The sequence below is a fragment of the Notothenia rossii genome (genome assembly GCF_949606895.1).
Source record: "Notothenia rossii genome assembly, chromosome: 8".
Taxonomy (NCBI): Eukaryota; Metazoa; Chordata; class Actinopteri; order Perciformes; family Nototheniidae; genus Notothenia; species Notothenia rossii.
The window spans coordinates 45377578-45392978 of NC_136906.1; the positions used below are offsets into that span (position 1 = coordinate 45377578).

Sequence of the window (15401 nt, forward strand, 5' to 3'; positions counted from 1 at the left end):
CAACCCGGAGCAAAGCAACAAACCATTGCGTAGCTAACTAGTAGCGTTAGCTTTAGCTAACGTTAGCTAACGAAACGAACTGCCGAGTAAAATTGGAAAACACTGGTAATTAATTATTCTATAATTTGTAAAACTACGGTGTTAAAAACGACCATTTCAAAAATACAGATTCTAATGGTCAGATATAGATATACAGATACTAAAGATAGGCAGGTACTTGCTTTCCAGCAGAACACAGGGGAAAACAAACTTAGCGGGAGTGTTTACGTGTTCGGCGTAATGACGTACAACGGCCTCGACAATTTCTGTTGTCCTATTCAGCCACTCGATAACAACCATCGTTTTTCAGACACATAAACTCTTCAAAAAACCCCAGTGGGGTCACTGCTGATGTATTTAATGTCGTAGAACAAAACGTGATTTATCTCTTAAATTTGTGTCAACCACAGACCTTATTTCGAGCTATTTTCCAAAACCCTATGGAAAAAATGCTTTGCTTTTTGAGGAAGGAACCGGAAGTGCTAAAAATGCTCACTTACTTCCGGGTTTTACGACGCGTCACTGCGGTTCTCTATACATCAACTTAATAATGAAAATGTGACACAAAAGAATGTTCAAATGCTTTACAATCAGTAATTAACACAATTAATTGAAACTAAAGTGGTAGTAATACAAAATATGAGTGAATCAATGTTGAAATATGGTTAGGCAGAAATATTGAATCCATGTTGAAACCCGGACATTGAAATTAAACAGAAAGCGCAAATTGTTTTAATGTTGAATAAACGTTCTTTCAACCATAACTGACACTATCAATGTTGATTCAACCATCATCTAAATAGGAATCTACATGCACATTTTTGGTTGATTTTACATTGAATCAGTGAGTGTGTTTTTCACCAATGAGTTTTCTGCATATAGGTCTACATCTTAACAGACCATTAACAAGTGCAACATCAATACTGTACTGAATGAAGTGGTCCAAACTTGTATACACACACTACACTGCAAAAACTAAGCCTCAAAAGACAAGAAAAATAAATAGTAAAATTAGTAATATATTACTTAAAATAAGAACAATTATCTGCCAACAGAACAAGAAAAATTCACTTGCCGAGACCTTCTTAAAACAAGTAAATACATCTAGCCTAAAAAGATCTACAGATATCTTAAAACAAGTGTTTTTAAACCAAAATTAAGTAAATTTGAATTGAAGCAAGGAATATCTTTAAGAATTATAATCTTATAAGGAAAATGTGCTTGAATTCAGCATATTCTACTGCTTTTGTCCCAAAATTCAATTTTATGTTAAGCAACATATCTTAAATCCAGTGCAGCTTCACTTTAAACAGGTACATTTGTCTAGATAAAGATAAGATTTAAGAATTATTTTCTTAATATGTAGAAAAATCTACTTAGATTCAGCATTTGGTGATATTAAAGTATTCTTAAAATAATGCTAAATACCAAGAAACGTAGAGACAAAACCTTCAAAAATCTTAAATCCTATCAATATAAACTTTGACTGCTTGGATAAAGAAAAATATGAGTCTCAAATGATTTCTTTTAAGGTTTTTATTGTTTTCAAACAGCGTAGTAAAGGTCAGTCATAAGATATGTCTTTAGAGAAAAAGAGAACATTATTTCACTGTAAAATGCAACGCAAGTGAAATTCTCATGACACTTTTGACTCAGCGAACAATTTTGAATAGGACTACAAGTATGAGGGGCCGCTATGGACATTATTCAGAAATACCGTTCACATAAACATGTGAAACACTCATGTGAACGGTATTTCTGAGTAATGTCCCTAGCGGCCCCTCATATATAAGTGCCCTAATCACTAATCACTGGAACTTGTTCCAGTCGGCCATAGCCTTTTTGTATGAAGTAGTCATGTCACAGTCGTGAATGGCGTCCAAGAGGACTTCTGTCTGCACCACAGACAGAAGTAATGCACTTAGGATAGGTGAGGTGAAAGGTGTAATAACATGCCATGAGATACATCACCAGTGTTTCCCCTACCATTGTCTTGGCGGGGCGCTGCGCCCTGCCAACGGAGCCCCGCGCCCTGCCTGAAATTCAAGGTGTTTTTTCTTTTAAAAATTTTTTTTTAAAGAAATATATATAGCACCAAATTTCAACTGAAGTAATCTATCTACGGTCACTTTTCACATTGAACATGTGCTCTTTTATTAAATAAACTAAACGCCATGTTATTTATCCAATGTGTGCATCTTTCAGTGTCCACTGCTTTGCGTATTCACATTCTCCCTTCGCACTGTTTCTGAAGGGCGGGGCACCGCTCCCCCCCCCCACACACACACACACATGAATGCACAAACTCACAATCAGAGACAAGAGCGGAGGAAAGGAGGAGAACAACAAAGTGTAAAAAAGTCAAACAAATCTGCTTTATTGCCCCGAGCTCTGCTGTCTCCTCGTTTGTGTCCCCCCCATGGTCCCCCCCCAGGTTCAAATTTGTTTATTATTATTTTTTAACCGCAAGCCGTTATCGTCACGGGAGAAGGACACACGCAGCCTTCCCAGGTGGACGCGCGCGAACGCGACAACGAACGTAGCGTGCGCATTCTAAAAATAGCTCACAGATGGTGACCAGGTTCCGCGGTTTTGAACTACAGTATTGAGATGTGAGTTGGTTTATTCAGTAAATTAGCTCAGGATGATTGGATGTTCTGTCTACACCTGTTGATGTGAGGCTAATGCAGGACTTGCTAGCTTGATGCTACCTGCATTTAGCGGCAGTGACTAAACAAATTGCCTCTAAAAATGTATCTTCAGCAATGTATGACAAGCAGACTGCTTGTTTAATGTTAGACTCACACCAATAGCTCAATATGATCATGACACGATTGCTTTCATATCAGAGAGATCAGATGAGGTGGAGCTGCCTCCAGCAATAGAGGATGAGGCAGAGAGAAGCAGCAGCAGCACAGGGTTGCAGCAGGTATGTTATGCTGTAGTCAGGTGATTTAAATGTATCAATGAAAGGAAGAAGTGTAGGCTACATGATAAGAAGGGAATACAGTTTTAATAAAAGTACACTACAGTGTAACACTGTACTTTATTACTTTTTAATGTACAGATACTTTGTTACTATACGATATCAATAACAATAATCCACAGCACCTCTCTCTGCTCCAGAAGATAAAAAAAATTCGGGTGGCCGGAAAAGTTTTTCGAGCAGCACCCTGCCAAGGCAGTAAACCTAGGGGAAACACTGCATCACGCTTTCATGAATGTCCTCTTTTGGGAAGGTAAGCATGGGCATGGTTCCAATGGCCAGTTATCAGTTGACATCACAAAAAGCCAAACAAATATGATCACAACATTTCACTCTTTGTGTCGACATGAGAAAATTCTTATAAACGTTCTTACCTCAAGGACGTGGAGCACAGCCTCACTTGCATGCCTTAACTTCTTGGGTGGGGCCATAGGTGATGGGAACATCTCTGGTAAAGCCTTCATCATGGCAATTGAGTGCTTTACTGTTGAAAAAAAAGAAGTTTCATTCCGTTTCCTGCAGTCAGTTAATAAACAGACATGGTCAGAGATAATAATCACCTTTGTCAAGCTGCCGAGGCCTCATGAGCTTTTTGAAAACTCCATAAAACTGTGCCCTCTCACAAAAGGTCCCCCACCGGGTCTTAAGTTCCATTAAGAAGTGGGAGGTGCCTTGATTGAGGACCCGCCGTAGTTCATCCATTAGCTAAGACAACGAGAGAGAAAATATATAGGAGAAACTTTCAAATCTACATTCCAAGGGTTAGTAATTCGTCTCATAATTGAATTTCCAAAAAAAGATTCATATGTGTATAATTTGATTGAAATGGTCACTTAACAAAAATATTACAATGCACATAGAAATACGTATGTCTGATGCACACACTATTTTTAAATACGTATTGTGGACCAATACTACTAACAAAATAATGTTGTGTGTATCAGAAGCACATTTGTGAAATTTGTTCTTTTTAAATAAGTGGAGGGTTTTTATATATCTATGCAGAATAAATATGTGTATTCAATCAGCATATTTGATTCATTTATTTATGAATAATGAGACAGATCTGATTTAATTGTCATACCATTTCTCATTTCAATTTTGGTCTAACGTTAACCAAATTAGGAAGCATAATTGTACATAAAACGAAAACATTTGCTTACATGATCCAGTTCTCCAAAGCAAGGATAAGCTTTAAGAATCTTGGAAGGACTGTCCTGCTCCTTTGTAACATCAGAGTCAATGAAGGCCCTTCTCGCTTGGATTTCGAGGTCCAGGAGCTGAGCAACATCCATCTTGTTTGGTCTGGCCTTGGTTTTATACATCGCCTGTAGAGTCTTATAGTGTCTCGCCTGGGTCTGTGGGCTCTCAGTTTCTGATGCTAGAAAACATAAACCCCACTATTTTCATTTCTGATGTTAAAGTTTAAATGAGACATTAACACACAGCCATAGTGACTGACACAGGGCAAACATAGATGAGTAATCTTGAATAAAAAAGGGTTCTAAAATAGCTTATCGATATTGTTACATTTTCTTGAAGAGATTGAACTACCGGTATCTACTATTTCAATTTCTGTACTAACCACATAACTGTTCAGCCTCCGGGGCGCTGCATCGAGATGGTGGTGATCTCTCCAAGATCAAGGTTGATGCAGTGGATTCATCAGTCTCATCAGTGGACATCTCATGGCTGCTCTGAAAGCTTAAACTCATAGGCCTCTTTCTTGAAGGAGTTGAACCCTGATTCTTTTTGGGAGTTGTCACATTCTGGATCCTTTTCCAAAGCTGCTTTTTCACAGTTTCCTTACAAGACACACACACAACAGGTTGTGTTATAACTCACATTAAACAAACTTGTATCAAACCAAATACACCACACAAGCAGTTGAACAGAGCTCTTATTGAACTGGATAAAACACATCACTCCAGGTTTGATAGGCAAATGATTGCAGTGCTTTGTCTGAACCATGAGTTGAATTACAGTGAGTTCACGGCTGCATGGATAGTTAAAGTCATCCTCAGCTGCTCTTTTAATGGAAATCATTAGGGGTGCACCGAATGGGAAATTCTTGGCCGAAACCGATACCGAAAATAGGAAACAGTTGGCCGAAAACCGAATGCCGAAAATGGTTCATAGAAATATATATATATATATATAATGTATACTTTTTTTACCAATGTTGTTCAGCTACCTGATTATGGAAAAATACATGATTATGGCAAAACTTAGCTTAAATAATAATCACTATTATGGGTCCATAAAACATTTATTCAGCACTTTTGAATGCATACAGTACATTAATTCCAAGTCAAGTGCATTTTCTTTTCTCTGTAGGATAACTACAACAAAGTGCATTCAGAACAAAGCCAAGGTGCTTTAAAACTGCATAAACATCTAGGCCAGTAGGCCTACAACAAAATAGTGTAAATAAAGACTGTAACAGCCAGGCCTTCAACAACAACAAATGCACCTATAAGTGCATGCATACAAATGTGCAAACTGGATAAATCCACATGAATGTAACTATTTACAAATGAAATTACATTTGAATTTCAAGAATATGTAAATAAGGCTGTCTGTCCTCATAAGCAAAGTAGTAAACATTGTATAAAGATACATAAAGTGAAAACTGGATACAAAATCCGCAATCAATTACAAATTAAATTACAATTTCAGGGAATCTGGAAATAAGGTGGCCTGTCCTCATGAGCAATGTAAACAACATAGTATCATTTAGATACCGAAAGTACAATATATTGAACACTGTGCTGCTGTCATTTCCCCCTAATGATAACCTGAGATGGTAAATTATAACTCACAATGAAAATTGTTCAGGAAAGTGGGTATAGAGTAGACATGTAGAACTAGATAAGCTTATGATAAGCCAGCCTTGTCTACTTATTAAGGAAAAGTGGGAGGTTATTTTTAATGAACAGTAGCTTCTCTGCTTTATCAGCCATAAGTCTGTTCCTCTTCTCATCAAGCACATGAGAGGCAGCGCTGAACAGTCTCTCGCTGTCAGTGCTTGTGATTTGATCTTACTCCGCATATTTGTCCGGGTGTTTTGATTTCAAGTGGTGGAGTAATCCCGAAGTGGTGAAAGTCTTTGCAGTTACACCCCCTCGAGAAATGTCAGCTGAACAAGTTTTACAAATCGCAATCCGCGCCTCTTTCTCTGATATTTTTAAATATCTCCAAGCGGCAGACATGTTGGCTGTGAGCCAGCCGCGAGCATGGTCGCGCGCCGTGCTTGTCGCCACGTTTTGATTACGTCATCACAACAACACGTTAGCTTACCAACGTAACCCTGTTCTCTGACATTCGGTGATATTTTTTCTAGGGATGCACCGAATATTCGGCCGCCGAAAATTATCGGCCGAAAATGGTTAAAAAGGCCCTTTCGGCTTTCGGCCGAAAGGGTTCAAGCACCGATTCTCATTCTCTACCTGCTTCCCCTTGGTCACATAATCCGCCGTCATGGACTTCAATTCCACTGCTTTGCCGACGACATCCAGCTTCTCATCTCCACCAAGTCCATCTCCACTGCTACCCACTCCATCCTGACAAACTGCATCACTGAAATCAAATCCTGGCTCCAACTTAACTTCCTGAAACTCAACTGCGATAAATCTGAAATAATAATCATTGGACAAAAGAAGCTCACCACACCTATCCATAACTTCACCCTCAACATAGACGGCTTCCCAGTTCAAACCTCCCCTCACATCCGGAACCTAGGCATCATATTTGACCAAACCCTCTCCTTCAACCGATACATCAAACAGATCACAAAGACAGCCTTCTTCCACCTCAAAAACATCGCCCGTCTACGTCCATCCCTCTCTCCCACTGCTGCCGAAACCCTCATCCACGCCTTCATCACCTCCCGTCTGGACTATTGCAATAGCCTCCTCTATGGTTCACCTGCAAAAATCCTCAACAAACTTCAATATATCCAGAACTCCGCCGCCCGTCTACTCACCCACACCCGAATCCGTGAACACATTACACCCGTCCTCATCAAGCTCCACTGGCTCCCCATCCCCCAGAGAATTCAGTACAAGATCCTCCTGATGACGTACAAAGCCCTCCATAACCTGGCCCCATCCTACCTGACTGACCTCCTCCACAGACACACTCCCACTCGCTCCCTCCGCTCTGCCACTGCCAACCTCCTGTCCCTCCCCACCCGGACCAACCTCAAGTCTTGGGGCAACAGAGCCTTCTCCGTTGCTGCACCCACCCTCTGGAACTCACTACCCCAATCCATCAGAGATTCTTCCTCCCTCACAGCATTCAAAACATCACTCAAAACCCACCTGTTCAACACTGCATTCAACCACTGACCACCCCACTCCCCCCGTATTTTTTCTGTTTTGTTTATCTCTTTTTGTATTTCTTTGTCTTTTTTTGTTGTGTTTTCTTAAATTCTCTGTGAAAGCGTCTTTGAGTTTCATGAAAAGCGCTATAAAAGTCCCATGTATTATTATTATTATTAACACTCTCTCCATGAAATACGAGATTCGGAGGAGATTTGCGGAGATCCGAATGTCACGTTTTTAAGTTTTGTATGTCTAGGTTTGGGTGTATTTTTGCTGTTCGGTTCTCCCTGTCATGTTTTCCTCCTTGTGTATTGTCTGGTCCCTTTCCTGTGTTTTTCCTCCCTGTCGTTAGTTTGTAATGTTAGGGCCCCAAAATAGTGCCACTACAAAGTACTACCAATCGAATCCAAATTGCCTGAAACGTGCTCCTAACTGTTTTTTGGGGGGTCATTTTTGGCCTCAACACTTTTTTCGGATTTATGTGGGATATTTCTGCCCCCCCCCACACCCCCCACCACCACACACAGACTACACCCCCCCCCCCCCTACAGAGTACCCCCCTCCCTCCCCCATCAAGAAAAAAAGAAAAGGCAAACAGCATAGATTCAACATTGGTTCAATGTTGGCATTTCAGTCATTAAATTCGACCACAATAGAGAACCGCAGTGACGCGTCGTAAAACCTGGAAGTAAGTTAGCATTTTTAGCACTTCCGGTTCCTTCCTCAAAAAGCAATGCATTTTTTCCATAGGGTTTTGGAAAATAGCTCGAAATAAGGTCTGTGGTTGACACAAATTTAAGAGATAAATCACGTTTTGTTCTACGACATCAAATACATCAGCAGTGATTTTTGAAGAGTTTATTTGTCTGAAAAACGATGGTTGTTACCGAATTGCTGAATAGGACTACAGAAATTGTCGAGGCTGTTGTACGTCATTACGCCGAACACGTAAACACTCCCGCTAAGTTTGTTTTCCCCTGTGTTCTGCTTGAAAGCAAGTACCTGCCTATCTTTAGTATCTGTATATCTATATCTGACCATTAGAATCTGTATTTTTGAAATTGTCGTTTTTAACACCCTAGTTTTACAAATTATAGAATAATTAATTACCAGTGTTTTCCAATTTTACTCGGCAGTTCGTTTCGTTAGCTAACGTTAGCTAAAGCTAGCGCTACTAGTTAGCTACGCAATGGTTTGTTGCTTTGCTCCGGGTTGCAGCCACAGGTCTTCGCATGAAAAGTGCTTGTTCTATCGTTTCCCGGCCAATTTTTTCCAAAGGAGAGTCTGGATTCGTGCCATGAGGTAAGCTGACGTTACATTTTTGTCCATGTCACGGTGAAATGTAAATAATGGGTAGTGACTGTATTGCCGTTTTAGAGATGGCGCTGCTGAAAAGACCGCAACATAAGTAAAGATAATGAATACATCCTATTAAAACCTGTGTGGCTTATATGATAAGTCTAATTAGTACAAGCAGCATAACGTTTCACCATGTAACTAAAGATTGTAGTCAGGGAAATCAGTTTGACATATTGAACTAATAACAAATCACCTCTGGCTGGCAGAGAACTCTCTGCTCCATAGCTTCTCTTGGACGTAAAATCACATGTACATTTTACATTTATATTCAATTTAATATTCTGTCCCTCACATACTTTTGTATATATAATAACTTATATATTTTTTTTCTTGTTATGCTGCTTCAACACAAACATTTACATATTACATGACACCTATTTTCAATATGGATTAATCTACCATTTATTTCTTTAGTTCAATTTTCATCTATAAAAATGTCAAAATAGTGAAAATGTTCACGAGACTTATCAAAGTGCAAGGTTATATCTTTAGATGTTTTGTTTTAGCCTATGTACTGTATGTCTTAATGCTCTTACAGTATATGTGACGGTGTGACTTCCATGAAACTAATATTTTATATCTTCCCAACAGACGAGCTGACAGGAAACCTAACACTCTAACAACCACAACATTGCAAAGGCGAGTAAATGTAAATTAAAAACAATTCACAATTTTTTTATTTCTTCTTCCTTGCAGTGAGGTGAAGCTAACCTTGCACTTGGTGCCAGTAAGGATGTTCCTCACGCAGGCTGAATGTTTCTCCTTCCTTACTAACACAGAAGCCCTTGATTTGCAATGCTTCACTAATTGTCATTTCCCTGGCTCCGTAGGGACACTTTACCTCCAGCACAGCGGAAGAGCCTACCAGACCATCTGGAGATGCGCCCAACAATCCTGATAGGGAGAGCCACAAATCTGACTCATGGACCTGCATCTGAGTTGCAGTGGTGAATGCCCTGACACCCTCACATTCATTCATAGTCCCCCACTGTACAGACAAAATACCATCAAGGGCCTGTTGTTGCCCTAGCACCCTGGCAATAAAGGAAGCAGTCACACGCTTTGACCTCAGGACAGCTCCAAAGTTGCTGGCAGTCAACCTTCCTTTCCTGAGCAAATGCCAGTTTGGGTTGGTTCGCTGACCAGTAGTAGCCACCTGAATTGCCCTCGGTTGCTCTTCAGACAATGCCATGCTTGCCACAATTGCCTCAGGTCCCTGATGCCCAACAGATTTGATAATTTCAGGAACAGTAAGTGTTTCCAAGCTGTAGTGTTCCTCTTCTGGCTCGGGGGAGAGAAGCCAAGAAATTCCTGAGAACCTGCCCCCGAGTCTGTCCCTCAGCCAGTCACGATCTTCGGAGGTGGGCTCTCTTGTCAGCGGGTTAAATTAGTTATTGGTTTCAACAGTCACATTAAAACAGTTACTAAATCAGCTTACTATCACCTAAAGAACATATTTAGGATTAAAAGACTAATGTCACAGCAGGATTTGGAAAAACGTGTCCATGCTTTTATCTTCAATAGACTGGACTACTGTAATGGTGTCTTCACAGGTCTCACTAAAAAATCTATTAGAAAGCTGCAGCTGATTCAGAACACCGCTGCTCGAGTCCTTACCAACACTAAGAAAGTGGATCACATCCCTCCAGTTCTGAAGTCTTTCCACTGGCTTCCTGTGTGTCAAAGAATAGATTTCAAAAATACTGCTGCTGTTTATAAAGCACTGAATGGTTTAGGACCAACATGCATTTCTGACCTCCTGCTAAATGATGAACCATCCAGATCCCTCAGGTCTTCAGGGACTGGTCAGCTTTCTGTCCCCAGAGTCAGAACTAAACATGGTAAAGCAGCAGTGTTCGAATTACCTATTTGCTTTCGGGGGAGCCCTATTTTTCAGTGCACATCCTGCTACTAAATATAACACACGCACGCTCTGTTGACTGGCGCAGAAGCGCGGATTCGATCAATTGCTATAAAATCACTCTGCTATTACTACAGACGGTGTCACTACGCCGGCGGCTGTGGCCGTTGTTGAAGCCTCTTCAGGCTCCGCATCGGCAGGCCTCTCCCTCGGTGTGGAAGTTGAGTAAAGTTAGAACGATATTGGCAGATTCAGATTTCACGGATCAATAACTCATGAACAAAACGTTATTCAGACACAAATTACGTCTCCTAAGTACCGTGGTAAGGTTGACAACAAACTACAATCACATGTTGATCCAAAAAAGCCAATACGTGCTGTCTTCCAAACTGGACACATCATATTGGTCTCTCTGGAGAAGAAACGAGTGCTCAGGGACCGTCTGCAAAGGGCAACACCGAAAAAAGAATACAATAATATTCAATCCCTTCACTATTATACAGTATATTACTACCAAACTCACTACACACATCAATAGTCTCATGATGCTCATACTACAGCAGAGAGTTTGGAAGAATGTGCTTCTGAATAATTTTGGGGAATATTTCTTATGTAAAATCTTCAATAGATATGGTATAATCTTCAATAACATTACTATTATATTTCTACCAAACTCACCACACACATCAATAGTCTCCTGTTGGTCATACTACAGCAGAGAGTTTGGAATAATATGGTTTGGAATAATTTTGGCGAATATTTATACTGTATAATAGTAACGTTATTGAAGATGATGCCATGTTTATTGAAGATTTTACATAAGAAATATTCTACAAAATTATTCAAAAGCACATTCTTCCAAACTCTCTGCTGTAGTATGAGCAACAGGAGACTATTGATGTGTGTAGTGAGTTTGGTAGCACTCCACTGTATAATAGTGAAGTTATTGAAGATTATACCATATTTATTGAAGATTTTACATAATAAATATTCCCCAAAATTATTCAAAAGCACATTCTTCCAAACTCTCTGCTGTAGTATGACCAACAGGAGACTATTGATGTGTGTAGTGAGTTTGGTAGAAATATACTTAAATGTGAAGTGATTGAATATTATTGTTTTCTCTTTTTTCGGAGTTGCACTTTGCAGACGGTCCCTGAGCATTCGTTTCTTCTCCGGCTGCGGTAAGAGACCAATGTTATGTGTCCAGTTTGGAGGACAGCACGTATTGGCTTTTTTTTTTAATCAAAATGTGACTGTAGTTCGTTGTCAACCTTACCACGGTACTTAGGAGACGTACTTTGAGTCTGAACAACATTTTTTTCATGAGTTATTGATCCGTGAAATCTGTATCTGCCAATATCGTTCCAACTTTACTCAACTCGGTGAGGAGCTGTCAAACTCGACCCTAACGCCGCTTACAGCCGGCCAACTAAAAGTTGTTTTCCGTTCACGTTGTCATTTTTAGACTCCTTCGCTTATTTGCTTGTGAATCCAAAAGCTGCGAGGCATGGCTATTTTCGTTTTGCCATATTTTTTATCACAAAGCCAGAGTTAAAAAAATATCAATATGAACATTTCAAATACCGTGCCGGCATCGCCACCGTAACCATAGCAACGTAAGTAGCGTAAAGAATGCAGCGCCGCCACGTACAGATGGCAACACCCAGAAATATTCACAAATATAAAACAAATATTCAGAAACTGTAATTAACAATAACTATTATTTATTTCAAGAACTTTTATTTACAGAAACTCAACATTTCTAATCTGTGTAACACAAATATGCACGATTGTTTTGGGCTCCCCCTATTTATCTCAAAGTCGGCCTTCAGGGGAGCTTCCTCCCTCTTCCGGGGAGCCAAGCTCCCCCTGGCTCCCCCCCATTTCGAACAGTGTAAAGCAGCATACAGTTATTATGCTCCAAATATCTGGAACAAACTCCCAGAAACCTGCAGGTCCGCTGCAACTCTTACTACTTTTAAATCCAGGCTGAGGACTTTTCTTTTTGTCGCTGCTTTTAATTGAACTATTCATATCTTAGACTGCACTGTAACTTTTATCCATGTATTTTTTCTTTTAATGTTTATTTTATTAGCTTTTCTTTTTAATGACTGATTTTAAATGCCATTTTCTTAATGTCTTTCATTTTTTGTAAAGCACTTTGAATTGCCTTGTGTTGAAAAGTGCTATATAAATAAACTTGCCTTGCCTAATAAAGATTTCATGTGACATACAATTGATTTGTTGATGGGAATTAATGTGAATAAATTAACTCTTAAGTTAACGGTACTCTTGCTATCACTACTCACCGACACTATAAACCTTGTCCCTCATGCTAGCCCTGACAACACCGGTAAGCACACCTTCATCTAGGCTGCACTGTAACGTGTCCTGACTTGTAGTGGTTCTCTCCTCTATCTACACTCCTCTTGTCATCTTTGTAAAACGATATCAGACTGGTAATTGACACAGCCATGACTTCTAGTTAAATTCAGTGTGGCTAAAATGAAAAGCTTTGTTAAAATATGCAAGCACGCGAAAGTCAAATTCAGCTTTATTGTCAAAAATTCTACATGTGTTATACATCCAGAAATATCGAAATATCGTTTCCCACAGTGTGACATGTATACATAAAACAAAACAAAAAGGGCCTAGATAAACGTGGTATACATTAAACAAAACGGGCCTAGATAACCGGGGTATACAGTTTAAAATGTTAATATATTTAAAGTTTTCAAAGTGCAGTTTCAGTGCAAGTCAGTTGAAACGATCTTAAGTTGACGTGACGCTGAAGTCGTGCGACCCTACTGCTGTACTGGCTTGTATCGTTTATAGCATAACGTTAGCATTTCGCTTTTGGCGACTAGATTTATGATTCAAAAATTATAAAAGTAGGGTTGACATGTGGAGATTATCCGGCTGAACAAAACGTGATCCCTCTCTTAAATGTGTGTCAACCAAATACCTTATTTCGAGCTATTTTCCAAAATCCTATGGAGAATTTGCATTGGTTTTTCGCGAAGGAACCGGAAGAAGTTTACTTCCGGGTTTTACGACGCGTCACTGCGGTTCTCTATACAACGTTGATTCAATTACATCTTTTCAACATTTAAGGTTGATCCACCATCAATCTTCAACCTTAACCAAAAATTAACATTTTTGGCCATAATTCAACGTTGATTTAACATCTTTTGCTATCTGGAATCTTGTCCACCCTCAATTGCTGGTATACAAAACACCAGTATTGCAGCTGTTGTTCTTCACAGATCCCTCACAAATTAATTGAGCAAGTCACTAGTTTCTTGGTCATCCGTATCCCCACCATAGATCCACTGGCCCTTCAGCATTGAAGTCATGGATGGGCCAGACTAATACATTTCTAATGTTAAATAAATGAAAACCATTCACAGATAAGAATTAGATATTAATTATTAATGCTGTAAATTACCTTTAATATGTCTAACTATATTTAAAATGTGTTACCTTTTTATATAAGTTATTATATTTTTATGCCAATATTTTGCTATGGTAAAGTTTCGTTTTGCACTTTTATTTTGGTAGTAATAAGATCGGGACTCTTATTTTGAAGGAACTTTTACCAGAAGTGAATGGACAACAATCCTCTTTGCTTTTCGTTGGGTTCATCTTGCGCTTTATCAGTTGAACACTTTGAACATTCGTTTGAGATGTTGACGGGTTGGCCAAACTTTTTACCCCACAGTCAAACAACTTAATTTGCTTCGCCATTTTTTGTAAAACAAACACACGGCGCACCGCGCACGTGAGTAAACGTCCATCGCTTTCTGGCTCCGTAATCACACCAAATGCACATGCAACTTAAGTATCAGGTTCCGACTGGTCACAACAAAAATTCAATATCACTCTTAATACAACACATATTTAACATTTATCTCTTTTGGGGTGTACATTTAGCTGTTAGCTGTCCTTATTTCTTTATGTTAAAAACTGGTTGCCACCGATGGCAACCAAAGGCCAATAAGTGGTTGACATTTTTTCTGAATGGTTGCCAATGGCAACCTGGCAACCGTTACTGTCGAGCCCTGGATTTATTAAATCACTATGAATATTGTCATTGTTGATGGCTTTTAGAGAAGGGTGAATTATAAGCCTGAATTATATAACATTTTATACCTAAAAACATAAAAGACACAATAAATAAATCACAATTATTCTAGTTCTTTTTACCTCCCGTATTGCTTTCAACCCACCAGCTTTTATGTTGTTTTACGTCACTAACTGTAAGCTTGTCACTCAGAGTAACCTACAGTTTATTTAGCTGCTGGAGAATAAAGATCAGGGGGGGAGGGGGGGAGGGGGGGAGAGAGCTGTGTAAATACACAGCTGAGAGCTGCCGTTTCATTCAGACTGTTTAAAAAACGGTAACAACGGACTATTTTTCTTAGCGGATGCATGTAAATTTAAATCAACTATTTTTTAAATCAATAAAAACATTTTCTAAATCCATAAAAGCATTTCAATTAATATTGGGAGTCATGTCGTTACTTTGCTACGCGTCGGAATCCTGATCTGCCGACGAGGCTCTATTAAAATATAAATATTTTTAGTGAATTACTGAGTTTAGGCACGTTAATAACATTTTAATGAAGTTGAATACAGTTTATTCATATGTGTCATTGATTTCATGTAAATTCGGCGAACATAAACATAAATGATCGTGGTGAAGATGATGATTAAATTAGGATTAAAAATCAAGAGCCGGGCTGCATTTCCTCCCGTTCGTTTTTTTGACTAAACAACATTATTTTGTTAAATAACAACATGGTGATGTTTTGTAAATTATTACATG

The 15401-nt window shown here is 39.2% G+C and overlaps 1 long non-coding RNA gene across 1 annotated transcript; it reads right to left on the reverse strand.

Annotated features, from left to right (window-relative positions):
• Nucleotides 1-3371: 3371 nt before the first annotated feature.
• On the reverse strand, nt 3372-4738 carry LOC307016956. Its single transcript, XR_013801977.1, has 4 exons — nt 4611-4738; nt 4189-4406; nt 3586-3730; nt 3372-3509 (listed from the first exon to the last, which is right to left on the reverse strand). It is a non-coding gene; the product is annotated as an uncharacterized lncRNA (long non-coding RNA).
• Nucleotides 4739-15401: the final 10663 nt, after the last annotated feature.